The sequence below is a fragment of the Mauremys mutica genome, chromosome 6 (assembly GCF_020497125.1).
Source record: "Mauremys mutica isolate MM-2020 ecotype Southern chromosome 6, ASM2049712v1, whole genome shotgun sequence".
Classification (NCBI taxonomy): Eukaryota; Metazoa; Chordata; order Testudines; family Geoemydidae; genus Mauremys; species Mauremys mutica.
Genome location: NC_059077.1, coordinates 19,862,590 through 19,874,901, shown reverse-complemented (window position 1 = coordinate 19,874,901; position 12,312 = coordinate 19,862,590). Strand labels below are relative to the sequence as shown.

At 41.1% G+C, this 12,312-nt stretch overlaps 1 protein-coding gene across 1 annotated transcript in view; it reads right to left on the bottom strand.

Moving 5' to 3' along the window:
• ONECUT2 (one cut homeobox 2) overlaps positions 1–12,312 on the bottom strand; it is a 133,249-nt gene that overhangs the window by 16,984 nt on the left and 103,953 nt on the right. Inside the window, exon 2 of the transcript XR_006580434.1 lies at positions 4,226–4,333. The gene's annotated coding sequence lies outside the window, so the exon portion shown is untranslated. The remainder of the gene's footprint in view (positions 1–4,225; positions 4,334–12,312) is intronic.

The window sequence follows — 12,312 nt, the reverse complement described above, 5'->3', positions numbered from 1 at the left end:
TGCTGATCACTTGTTTACAATGTCATTTGAAAGTGAGAATAGGCATTCACATGGCACTTTTGTAGCCAGCATTGCAAGGTATTTATGTGCCAGATATGCTAAACATTCATATACCCTTTCATGCTTCGGCCACCAATCCAGATGACATGCTTCTATGCTGATGACACTCGTTTAAAAAAATAATGCATTAATTAAATTTCTGACTAAACTCCTTGTGGGAGAATTGTATGTCCCCTACTCTGTTTTACCTGCATTCTACTATATATTTCATGTTATAGCAGTCTCAGATGATGACCCAGCACATGTTGTTCGTTTTAAGAACACTTTCACTGCAGATTTGACAAAACACAAAGAAGGTACCAATGTGAGATTTCTAAAAATAGCTATAGCACTCAACCCAAGGTTAAAGAATCTGAAGGCCTTCCAAAATCTGAAAGGGACAAGGTGTGGAGTATGCTTTCAGAAATCTTAAAAAGAGAAACTATAGAACATGAACCACCAAAAAATAAAATCAACCTTCTGCTGGCGGCATCTGACTCAGATGATGAAAATGAACATGCATGAGTCTGTACTTCTTTGGATCATTATCGAGTAGAACCGTCATCAGCATGGACGCATGTCCTCTGGAACGGTGGTTGAAGCATGAAGGGACATATAAATCTTTAGTGCATCTGGCATGTAAATGTCTTGCAACGCCAGCTACAACAGTGCCATGCGAATGCCTGTTCTCACTTTCAGATGACGTAAACAAGAAGCGGGTAGCATTATCTCCTGCAAATGTAAACAAACTTGTTTGTCTGAGCGATTGGCTGATCAAGAAGTAGGACTGAGTGGACTCGTAGGCTCTAAAATTTTACATTGTTTTGGTTTTGAGTTCAGTTATGTAACAAAAATCAACATTTCTAGGCTGCACTTTCAGGATAAAGAGATTGCATGACAGTACTTGGATGAGGTGAATTGCAAAATACTATTTCTTTTGTTTATCATTTTTATAGTGCAAATATTTGTAATAAAAATATAAAGTGAGCACTGTATTGTAATTAATATATTTGAAAATGTAGAAAAACATCCAAAAATCTTTAATAAATTTCAATCGGCATTCTATTGTTTAACAGTGCGATTAAAAGTGCGATTAATTGTGATTAATTTTTTTAATCACAATTTTTTTGCATTAATTGCATGAGTTAACTGCGATTAATCGACAGCTGTACTAATAAGCCAAAGGCACGTTTGTAGAGACAGCAACCAGGGACAGAAGCACTGTGACATGCCTTCCCTGGCTGCAGCCCTGCAAACCGGTCTGCATAGAGGGCAGCAGATACTGGGGCTTTTCATGGGGAATGGGTACTGGGCCCACAGAGCTGCATGTTGCTTCTTGCATGCTCCGGGGGGTCACTGCTCAGCACATCCCAGTGTTTCCTTCCCTGTGAGAAGTCCCCTGGCAGGGTGCAGCCGGAGAGAGGGTTGCCAAGTTTGTAATATTTAAAAAATGGACACACTAGCAGGAGTGCCAGAACCTCCTCTTCCTCCTGAGGCCTTGCTCCTTGCCACCACCTCGCTCCCCTTCCCACCCACCCCTTTTCCCACCTTTACGCCACACAGTTAGACTAGGAGAGTACACAGCGTTCTCCATGAGGTTTGACCAGATGGGTCTCTCATTACATCTACTTCAAAGGATTCTCATTGAACCGGCCTCTAGGGATTCCACAAGCGCTCCTTACATCTGCATTGCAGGCCTTTGTGTGGTAGCCCCCTCTGATGTACGAACACTCCTTTACCCACTAGTCCAGTAGCTCTCAACCTTTCCAGACTACTGAACCCCTTTCAGTGTCCCCAAATTACATCTCACTTACAAACTACTTGCTTACAAAATCAGACATAAAACTACAAGTGTCACAGCACACTGTTACTGAAAAATTGCCGACTTTCTCATTTATACCATATCATAAAATAAATCAATTGGAATATAAATATTGTACTTACATTTCAGTGTATAGTATATAGAGCAGTATAAACAAGTCATTGTCTCTCTAAATTTTAGTTTGTACTGACTTCAATAGTTCTTTATGTAGCCTGTTGTAAAACTAGGCAAATATGTAGAGGAGTTGATGTACCCCCAGAAGACCTCTGCTTACATCCCAGGGTTGAGAACCATGGTGCTAAAAAGTCAAGTAAATCTAAAAACAAAAATGAAGGCAAGAAATGCACGTTCAGCATCTCTAAAAGAAAAGTTGGTAAAGTTCTCTGATTAGTTCTAAGATATGTGATCTCTATAGTTCTCCCAAATAAGGAGAGACAAATAAGTGAATTGTTTTTAGAGCATCTATTAGATAAATAAGTAATTTGTTTTGGCTTGAGATTAGATTAACTAAACAGGGTTTTCTGGACTGATCATATTCATTTTCTTTTTAAATTAATTTAAAACACCAAAGAAATGAAGCTGTCGGGAATTTTCGCTCAGCCGCACTAGTGTGGTATAGAATTCAGAGACCTTGCTGCAAAATTTAGGTCTAGCTGGGTGCATGGCCTTATTATTATATATACACTATGGCAATGCCTAATGGCCCCAGATGAGATCACAGCTTCATTGTGCTAAATGCTGTGAGTGAGAGCTAGTCATTGCCCGAAAAAGTTTACACTCTAAATAGACAAGACAGGGAAAGAGTGGAGGGGAAACAGGCACAGAAAGGTTACCCTGCAAATCAGTGGTAGAAATAAAATCAATGTATCCTGACATCCAGTTCAGTGTCCTATCCACTAAACCATGCCACCTCTGATTAATATACGGCATGTACAAACAATATTATGACATGAATACAATGTAAAAATACACCCAGGCCTGTAATGGTATGCAGAGGTGCTAGAGGTCATAAATCTAGACATGTGGGTTTCTGCTACCCAGCAGAGAGACTTTGTTCCTCTCTGTGTGTGAAGGGAATCTCATCATAAATAATGTATCCAATAAACAGTGTGTATCCAGCTGTGCAGTGTGCAGCCTCAGTGCAAAGCTTCCCTACAGTGCCCTGTCAATGGCAAATTGTATGCTTTGAAAAGAGTATTCTTTCTATCCACTAGAGAAGATTTCAGTCTGCAGAGCACAGAAGTGCCAATCATGGCAAATAATGATTCAGATTTTGTTCCTGAAGCACTGAGCTGAAATCAAGATTCATTTTATTTAGGACTACAGGCTGATAGCAGATCTGGGGTCCCATTTGTGCCAGGCTAGAGCATTATCAACTAATTAAGCCTCCCAACCTCAGGTAAAGTCTCCCTTGCCACCCCCCGCCCCGAATTCCCTGGTTATGTGAATGCACACAGATTATTGCTTTTCGATGATCTCTGATTTTTGTTCCTCATTTGCATTCTCAAATATCTCCTTCCCCACACACACATGCACCCTTTACATACAGTTTCCTTAAGTAAATACAAAGTACTGAACTGTGATTTCATCATGGCAATTTAAATAATAGCTTAATGGAAGTGATCATGATGCAAAGTGTTGCTTAGTGCACTACAGAAAGGCGCTCAGCTGCTACGCTGTGAGGACAGTAAAAGAACCTACATAGAATAGAAAGGGCAAAATTCAGAGAAACGCTCTGTCATATAAATAAATGGAAAACGCACAGGTATTGCTTTTATACCCAAATTAACCCTTATTCCTCCTTATTAGTGCACATAAGGACATGTACTCAGATAGCATTTCTAAACAAGAGCTGCCATGATAGAACCTACTTTTACAACTCAGCCTTCCAACTTTCCCCTTTACGTAAAGGAGAGTAGAACCTCCAATGCCTCTTGGGGAATTAAAGGGGCACACTCAACTTAAAAATCAGACTTCTTTTTAACTTTGTTACAAGTATCACCTAAGATTACTATGACTGACAGCAGAATAAGATATTTTCCTGGTTTTTTTCATGTTGTTTACTATGTATATAGTTCATTTCACTGTTTCCCTTGTCTAGTCAGTCACTTTATTCTGTTTGTGTGGATTTTTCACATAGCAGCAGGGAGAGGAACACCTAGTTGAAAACCCACAAAAATTGGCGAAGGGACTCACAGGCAGGTCTAGTATCATTTTTTTTTTTGAAATAACCCGGCTAATTCTGAAATAACAGGTTAGTGTAGACCAGGCCTTAGTTATTATTTTAAGTTGACCATGTCCCTTTAGAGTATCCTTTATGTGTCCAGAATGAGGCAGCATAGTCTATTTGATAGGGAATTGTACCTGGAGAGAGGTAACCAGGGTTCTGTTAGCAGCTTTGCCGTTCAGTTGCAGTGTGACATAGGGCGAGTCACTTAGCTTCCCTCTGCCTGGAGAGAAGCTGCATTTACCCTGTGGCAATCAAGAAGAATTTGGCTTATTACATCTATGAATTTACCAATCATACTAGAGGAATTCATTTTTGTGTACATAAGAAAGCTAAGTAAAAGAGAAACCTATTTGGACCTTAGTTACCCTATCAAAACATGAATTATTTCCCAGTGAAATTATTAAAACGACCTATATACAGTGTGGCCTATAATCTGCATTCTTGATTCATATTTATATCTAATCTCTGAAGTGTGTTAAGTAGTTAGCAATGTGAAATGTGACAGAGGACTAACACGCACCACATTTTTTTCCTCCTAGTTGTCTGTCTGCATATCTGCGGTATTGCATCTCTCTCGCATGTAAAACAGGAGGGTGACTGCTGGAGATTTTAAAACCATCTAAAGAATATCCGGTAGGCTTTTGTTAAACATTACAAAGGAACAGCTGTTCCAATGAAGGTAGTAATTATAAAGTAGACATTCAAAAATAAACAAGAACTAAGAGATTCAGCGAGCCTCTCCTCTAGAACCAAGGCCTGATGCAGCAAACCTCCCCTCCTTAAGGCCCCAGCTCCTGAAGCCATGTAAATACAAGAACATCTCAGCTTTATTTTTTTTTTTAAGTACATGTTTAGCTTTTTTGGCTGCAAAGAAAAGTTTACATGTGACCAATGTAACCTAAAGCCTCAAAACCACAAGGCAGCTAAAAAGAACCCAGTTTAAAAGAAAAATCTTTTGGTTTTTAAGCCACTCCATGCATTTTGAACAGTTGGAATTGACAATAACTGTTATATAGGAATATAGCAATATTCATACCAGGACAGCCCACTAGGCCATCTATTCTAATATTTTGCCTGTAGCAGAGGCATTAAGATTCTACTGGATACTTCAATGAAAGACAACTCTCTGCTCTAACCCATAATGCATCTAAGCAATCGCATAATACTATAATCTTTGGCAGGGATGATTTACAGCTGTAGAGATTATGGTCCATTGTTAGGAAGAAGCTTTGTGAACTCATCCTGCCAATTTTTCCCTTTGTTAATGAAATCTTAGTTATGTAATTAGTAAATAATGGGAATTAGCTTTTTGAGTATCTGCAACAGGAACAGAACGGAACTATCACATTTCCTAGCATTTACTTGCTAGAGTTTTATAGGCTGCTTTGACTGTTCTAATAACGGAGTGAACTTCTTTTGAACAATATGTCATTGAGGCATGAGAATATCCATGCTATGGCAAAATGAGGCAGGGTAGAAGTCTATTTGATGTGCCCTTCATTCCATCAAGTACTTGGGCTATTAAAAAGTTCTGTGTTGTTATCAGAGAACTACAACTAAAGTGATATTGTTGCCAATGAAAGTGGATTCAGGTGCAGAGTTCCAGAAACGAAAGAGCAGGAGGATGAACAAAAGGTGGCGGTCATGATAAGAGGAATATGATTTCCAAGTGTTCTTTTATAAACTGTGAAATGCCAAAGACAAGGAACAATTAGGTAGGTGTTTTGTGGACAAGGAGCAGGGCTACTTACTTTGCATTTGAGGGAGCCAGGATGAGAGGCAGTTTGCAGCCTGGCAATTAGTGAAACAGAGACCTGCTTGTAAACATAACAACGTGGGAACAGCTGTGAAATAGTGACCATGACCCCTCGTCCCCTCCCTCCCCATTAGCATTTTGTTAATTCTATAGATCCCAAGGATCCTACAATCTGAAAATAAACAAATATCCCACAAAATATGGAAGTATTCATGCATTACTGAGCAAAATCAACTGGGAAAAAAGGAATGGGAAAGAGGCCATGGGAAGACAAGAATGAGTCAGAGAGAGAGAGATGTGTGGTCTGAGTTGAGTGTGAGCTGAGAATTCCCACTTCTAATTCTGAATTCTAGCCCTAGCTCTGACACTCATACAGGCAATCCCCTATTCCTGTCACCTCACTCCTGAGACCCCAGGCTTTCTCCCGTGCACCTTACCAATTGTAGCCTTTCAGCAATATCTCTTGGGGATGGGCAGTTCATTGCCCAGGGTCTTTGAGTGAGTCTCCAGCTGATGACTTAGAGGAATATTCTAGCTCGTCTTCATGAACTAGCCCCAAACATCTTAAAAGCTAACCTTCAAGAAAGCAGTTTAATCAGAGAAAAAATATATCTAATGTCATGAGGGGGACAACTTAGCTACATAAGAGCCAGTGTTTACTTACATAGTATTGCCAACTTCAAGAGGATCAAAAATCCTGAGTCAGACCCCGCCCCAAAAATCATGACATTTTAATACAATATTATATTGTGTTTTTTAGGTCAGTCTCTTGATTTTTTGACCTCCCCTTGCCCATCCCCAGGGCGTGTGCATGTGACAATTAGTGGCACCCACTTTCTCACAGGTACTAGATAAGGTGATTTTTTTTTTTGGCCCCTGCTGCAGGAGCTCTCTCACCCCCACATCTGCCTGACTCCTGCAATTAATCCTGTCCCCCATCATCATCACCCAACAGTTCAGTCTCCCTGCCCCATCGACCCCCACCGCCCTCAGTTCACCCTCCCAGCACTTACCCCATCTGCTCAGGACCCACCATCAATACAGCCCTCCCACCCCACGAGCCCTCACTCTCCTCACTTCAGCCTGCGGGCAGCCTCCAGCTTCACCTCTGCTTCTTAGGGTTCATCACCCTCCCCTGGCCTGGGGGCGGGGGGAAGCTGCAGTGGGGTCCTCTCTTCCACTTCCCAGGCTGGCAGGGGAGCAGCTGCCGGGGGCGGCTGACAGGATTTCTAAGTAAAATTAAGCCTCACTTTTAGAATGCTCAAATGGCAGATTCCAAATGTACTTTGGAACTAACTGTGTCGTGGAGAAGCCACATTCCTTTGGTTAAGGTGGGGTAACTCCTGTTTGACAGGAAACACATTAAACTGTGCTCTGGCTGGGAAAAAAAATCCTGACAGTTGAGACTTGTATCATGAGATCATGAGTGAGGCTTAGGCCAAGTCTATATAGGTACAGCACTGCAGCAGCGCAATACAGCTGCACCACTGCAGTGCGTCTGGTGAAGATACTTTATATAGCGATGGGAGAGAGAGCACTTGGATCGAGAAATCCAATATTTACAATACAGATGGGCAGGAAATTAATTTTTTTCCCGTGACATTTTTTAACAAACACAATTACTTGTTCTTTAATTTTTGTCAAAAACCTGTTTTTCTTTGGGAAAAAATCAAAACATTTTGATGGACAATTTGTGACCATCTCTAATTTACAATAAAAGGCAGATTGCTTAAGAAGGGATGACAATGAATTACAAATATATAGAGCAAGAAGCAACAGGGAGGGTATGGCTCCCTGAGGGGATGGTGAGGCAAACGGTGACAGAACAAGTAGTTATTACAGAAACCCGAAGGACTTCTTTGAGGCAGTGGGGGGAACACGCGACTGAAAGGTTTCTGGGGGAAGTAAAGCTTTGGCTTCAACTACGCACAAAAGGAATTGTGGTTTAACTATACCAGTATAGTTAAAGAAATACAACTCCCCTGGTGTGGACAGTTATGTCCATATGAAAGTGCTTATATACAACTATTCACAAAAGGAAAAAAAGCTACTCCAGTATAAGCATATTTATATTGGTATAACTGCATCCTACGCTAGGGGTTGTACCAGTATAACTATTCTGGTACAAATCACCATCCTACCTGACATAGTTCTACCATACAAAATCTTGGTATAGATTAAGCCTTGCTGCAACAAAGAATTTCACTAAAGCTGGTCAAAAATTTTCCAGCAGACCATTTTTCCATTGGAAAGTGCCATTCCATTCAAATTGAGACTTTCTGCAGGAACATGTCAATTTTGCTGAAATTTCATTTTGGAATAAAAAAAGGAAGAGAATCACTTTGATGAGGTTGAAATGTTCCGGTTTTGACTTATCAGAATGGAACATTTCAATTTTTCATTTCAAAACAACTTTTCATTTTGAAATGTATTTTATTTGCTATGGTATGATGCAATATAATATATTTATAAATAATATAAAATAAAAAAATCAAAATAAGAATGAAACATTTTGATTGTATTAAAACAGAACATTTATATTGACCCCAAACACAACATTTCAGAAAATTTCATTTTATGGAACATTTTGAAATTTGTTGATTTTCTTCCAATTTGATATGAAAACAAATTTCAAAACATCAGAATTTCCTGTGGAACGGACATTCTGAGTTTCTGCCAGCTCTAGATCTCACCATGTTAAAAAACCAACAGAGCAATTGAAAAATAGATGCTGCAGGACAGGAGGGTGAGAAATGCCAGAATTCTAAAAGAAACAGCAAACACAAAAGGAGAAGCAGAAGCAGATAGTTTTCAGGTCTCATTAGAGAGCAGAGCGAAGAGGTATATCTTGGGACTTCAGAGAAGTTATCTTTGACACTCCTGTTTAAAAAGGGAATAAGGGAAGATCTGGGTACCTTCAAACATGGGAGTATGACCGAGAGTCTACTGTATAATTATTGATTAAGGAAAGAAAACAGAATACTTGGACAGGTGTATGCTAGCCAAAAAACCATGGAACTGGATAATTGCAGGGATTGGTAATAGTACTATATTGAGAGTCTTATGTCTGTAGGGCATATCTACCTGAGGTAGGGATTGAAAGTCATTACCATTTATTGACTCGTTAGCGGTTTAGATGAAATGAACCGATGGTCTCAGTTCAGTTCCTAGTGAATAGCCTTCAACATCACAAAAATCACTATTAGAACTGACACCGGCAGGAGAGAGGCCAAGGTTTGAATAAGCAGAGATTAACCTGCTCTCTCATCCCTACCAGTGATCCTACTAGACCAGGTTTAAGATGAGGTAGCAGGGGAGCTTGCACTCCTGCCTTTTGCTAAAGCTGTTCTGAGGATGGACAGAGAACTTCAAGAAGCAGTAAATTATCTTAACTGTGAGTTAAGGTTGCTAGACTGTATAGCCCACCAACACAAATCCTAAAAAGAAATTAAATAATCTCCGATCTAAACCTTATTATTTAGTTCCCTTTCTCTGCCTCCACTGCTTTGGTTCCCTCATCCACAGCACACAAATCGCCACCCTCATCCTGAACATAAGTGTTCTATCTTTCTCTCCTGGACTTCCTTAAACAACTGTGTTACATAGTGGAAAGATATATGGCATCATTAGTTTGTTATATATTTTGAAATGTGAAATAAAAAGCCGGTCTGAGGCAATAAGAAAAGCACAGATAATTCATCTCAAGCTTATCCTTCATGTTTAGAAGACCCCTCTGCTCTGCCCTCTTTTTTCTCTCTCTTGCCTCTGATGGGAAATTTTTAATCATAAATCTCTTTAACAATTTAAAAAATCTGGCTACTCTCTGATCCATCCCCTTTATAGCAAAAAGATAAAGTTTAATTGACCTCCTGGCTAGATCCTTACTGGTTATTTGAAAAGTGCATCCTAGACAAGTTAGGTGGGGGTAACACCAACTGATGTGTCTCCACTGTGTATTTGGCTGTCTGAATTTAAGATTATTTTATTGCCCTTTGATGTCTGGGCAGTCAAGACACATCAACTGTGCAATAATAGTTAATGTTTCTGGCCTGTTGGACACAATAGGACTCTCTGGGGGGTGGCATGTTTACTGACCTGATACAATCACTACACTTACCCTTGTTTAATATCCTTGAATATGAGCATGTTTATGCCAGTTTCCCCAAATACAATACATCCCCCACCAAGACATGACAGAGTCAATTAATACACACCTCCGGCCTTTGAATGAACTTAGCCTGTGGCCTAAACCTCAGACAGTGTGTGAAATGTGCATTAATGGCCCCAGAAAATACACCATGGAGTATTGGATTGCTTAATTATAAAACAGACAGAGGAACCGAGTGATCTGATGGAGTGTAAGAATTCTGAACTATTATTGTCATCAGTAAAATCCACTGTCTACTGCCTTGAATTTTGAATTGTTCTGGTTATTACAAACAGATCAGAATGTAGGAAACTCTATTTTGACTATTTTAATATTTTTTAAAACCAATGTTTTATAATTGCAATAAGATACTCCATTACCAGAGCTGGGATACATTTTAATGCATGCCTTGTATTGTACCTACCCACAAACGAGGCGTCTGATCCTGTCCCTTCATCACAAAAGTAGTCCTTTTTAACCCTGAATAATCCTGTGGAGTTCTGTACTATGCATGTAATATTGCTCCCCTGGGTGGGTTGCCAGTAATCAAAGCTGGAACTTCTGGGTTTTAAAGCATGAGCCAGTGCTAATCTGAGCTAAGAGATTCATCTCTGGTAGCCAAGCTAAGGCTCTGTAAGCCAAGGAGGTTCATCAACGTCTAAATGTGGCCCAGTTACCACTAGAGGGGGACAGAGGACCACATTGATTGGGGTTACTTCTACTTCTTCTTCCAGTGATGGTCCCTATTGTATTCCACTGAGAGCTTATGCATGCACCGCCACCACTCCTCAGCCAGGCTCTCTCAGGCAGCTGCTGTACTGCACAGAGTAGCGACCTGGGGGCGGGGGGAGAGCTTGAGCCGCGTGAGAAGCAGCTCCCTCCTGCTCCCTGCCCAACTGCCAGGGAGAGTGGCTGAATGTAGCATGGTGTGACGTGTTGGGATAAGGACAGAGCCCCCCGCCCCATGCAGGTAACGTGGGGTGGGGAGAGTGCGGCAGCCCCTAGCTGGGAACAGGTGGGAGGTCACTGGGCAGGAGAGACACGTGGAACAGTCATATATGCTTCATTTTCGATTGTGCCCCCGCCCCAGGATGGAAAGGCACAAGTTGTCTATGGCCCAAAGTGTAAGTTCCACTGCCCACCACCCTCACAATGCTATAGGTCCCCCCAGTTCTACCCTGCAGTGGTGGATAGACCCATGTCACGTAGGTGGAGGGGTTCCCTTCCTCCTCTCCTCTCTGGACAAGAGGATCATCACCAACGCATCCCTCCTTGGCTGGGGGTGCACATGCACAATTATGTGACACAGGGAACGGGCTCTCCTTGAGAATCCAGGATGTATATCAATATCCTGGAACTTCGAGCTGTAAGGAAAATATGTCAATCCTTTCTCTCCTTCATCTGTTCCCGCCATGTTGGACAACACCACTGCTGTCTTCTACATCAACAAACAGAGGGGCACGAGATCCACCGCTTTATGTGCAGAAGCACTCAGTCACTGGAATTGGTGCATCACTCTCTGGATCTTCTTGTCCACAGCCTGTCTTCCGCTCAGCAGACATTTTGTGATCGACCATGAGTGGGAACTCTATAATTCAGTAGTTCATGACATCTTCACCTGATGGGGGATTCTGACCAGTCACCTCCCATATAAACAGCAAATGCACCGCATACTGGTCCAGAGAAGGTCTCAGCTACTACTCTCAGAATGACACTCTCCCTCTCTGCTGGTCAGACCAAATCAACTACGCCAGGGGTCGGCAACCTTTCAGAAATGGTGTGCCGAGTCTTCATTTATTCACTCTAATGTAAGGTTTCGTGTGCCAGTAATACATTTTAATGTTTTTAGAAGATCTCTTTCTATAAGTCTATAATATATAACTAAACTATTGTTGTATGTAAAGTAAATAAGGTTTTTAAAATGTTTAAGAAACTTCATTTAAAATTAAATTAAAATGCAGAGCCTCCCAGACCGGTGGCCAGGACCCGGGCAGTGTGAGTGCCACTGAAAATCAGCTCGTGTGCCGCCTTTGGCAAGCGTGCCATAGGTTGCCTTCCCCGGGGCTAAAATTTGGTACCTAAAGCCGCAAATCGGTAAACACTTATTTATGGACTTCCTCTTAAGTGTTTGCAAGATCGGGGCCTAAATAAGCAGCATGAGTTCCAGAGATGCTGAGCACCCGTAACTGAGCGGTCCAGGCTCAGTACCTTTGAAAGTCAGACAACCTATTTAGGTGCCTAAATATGAATGTAGGTGCTTAACTTTGGACATCCACGACAGAAAATGTTGGCCGCACTTTTTAGAATACTTGATATCT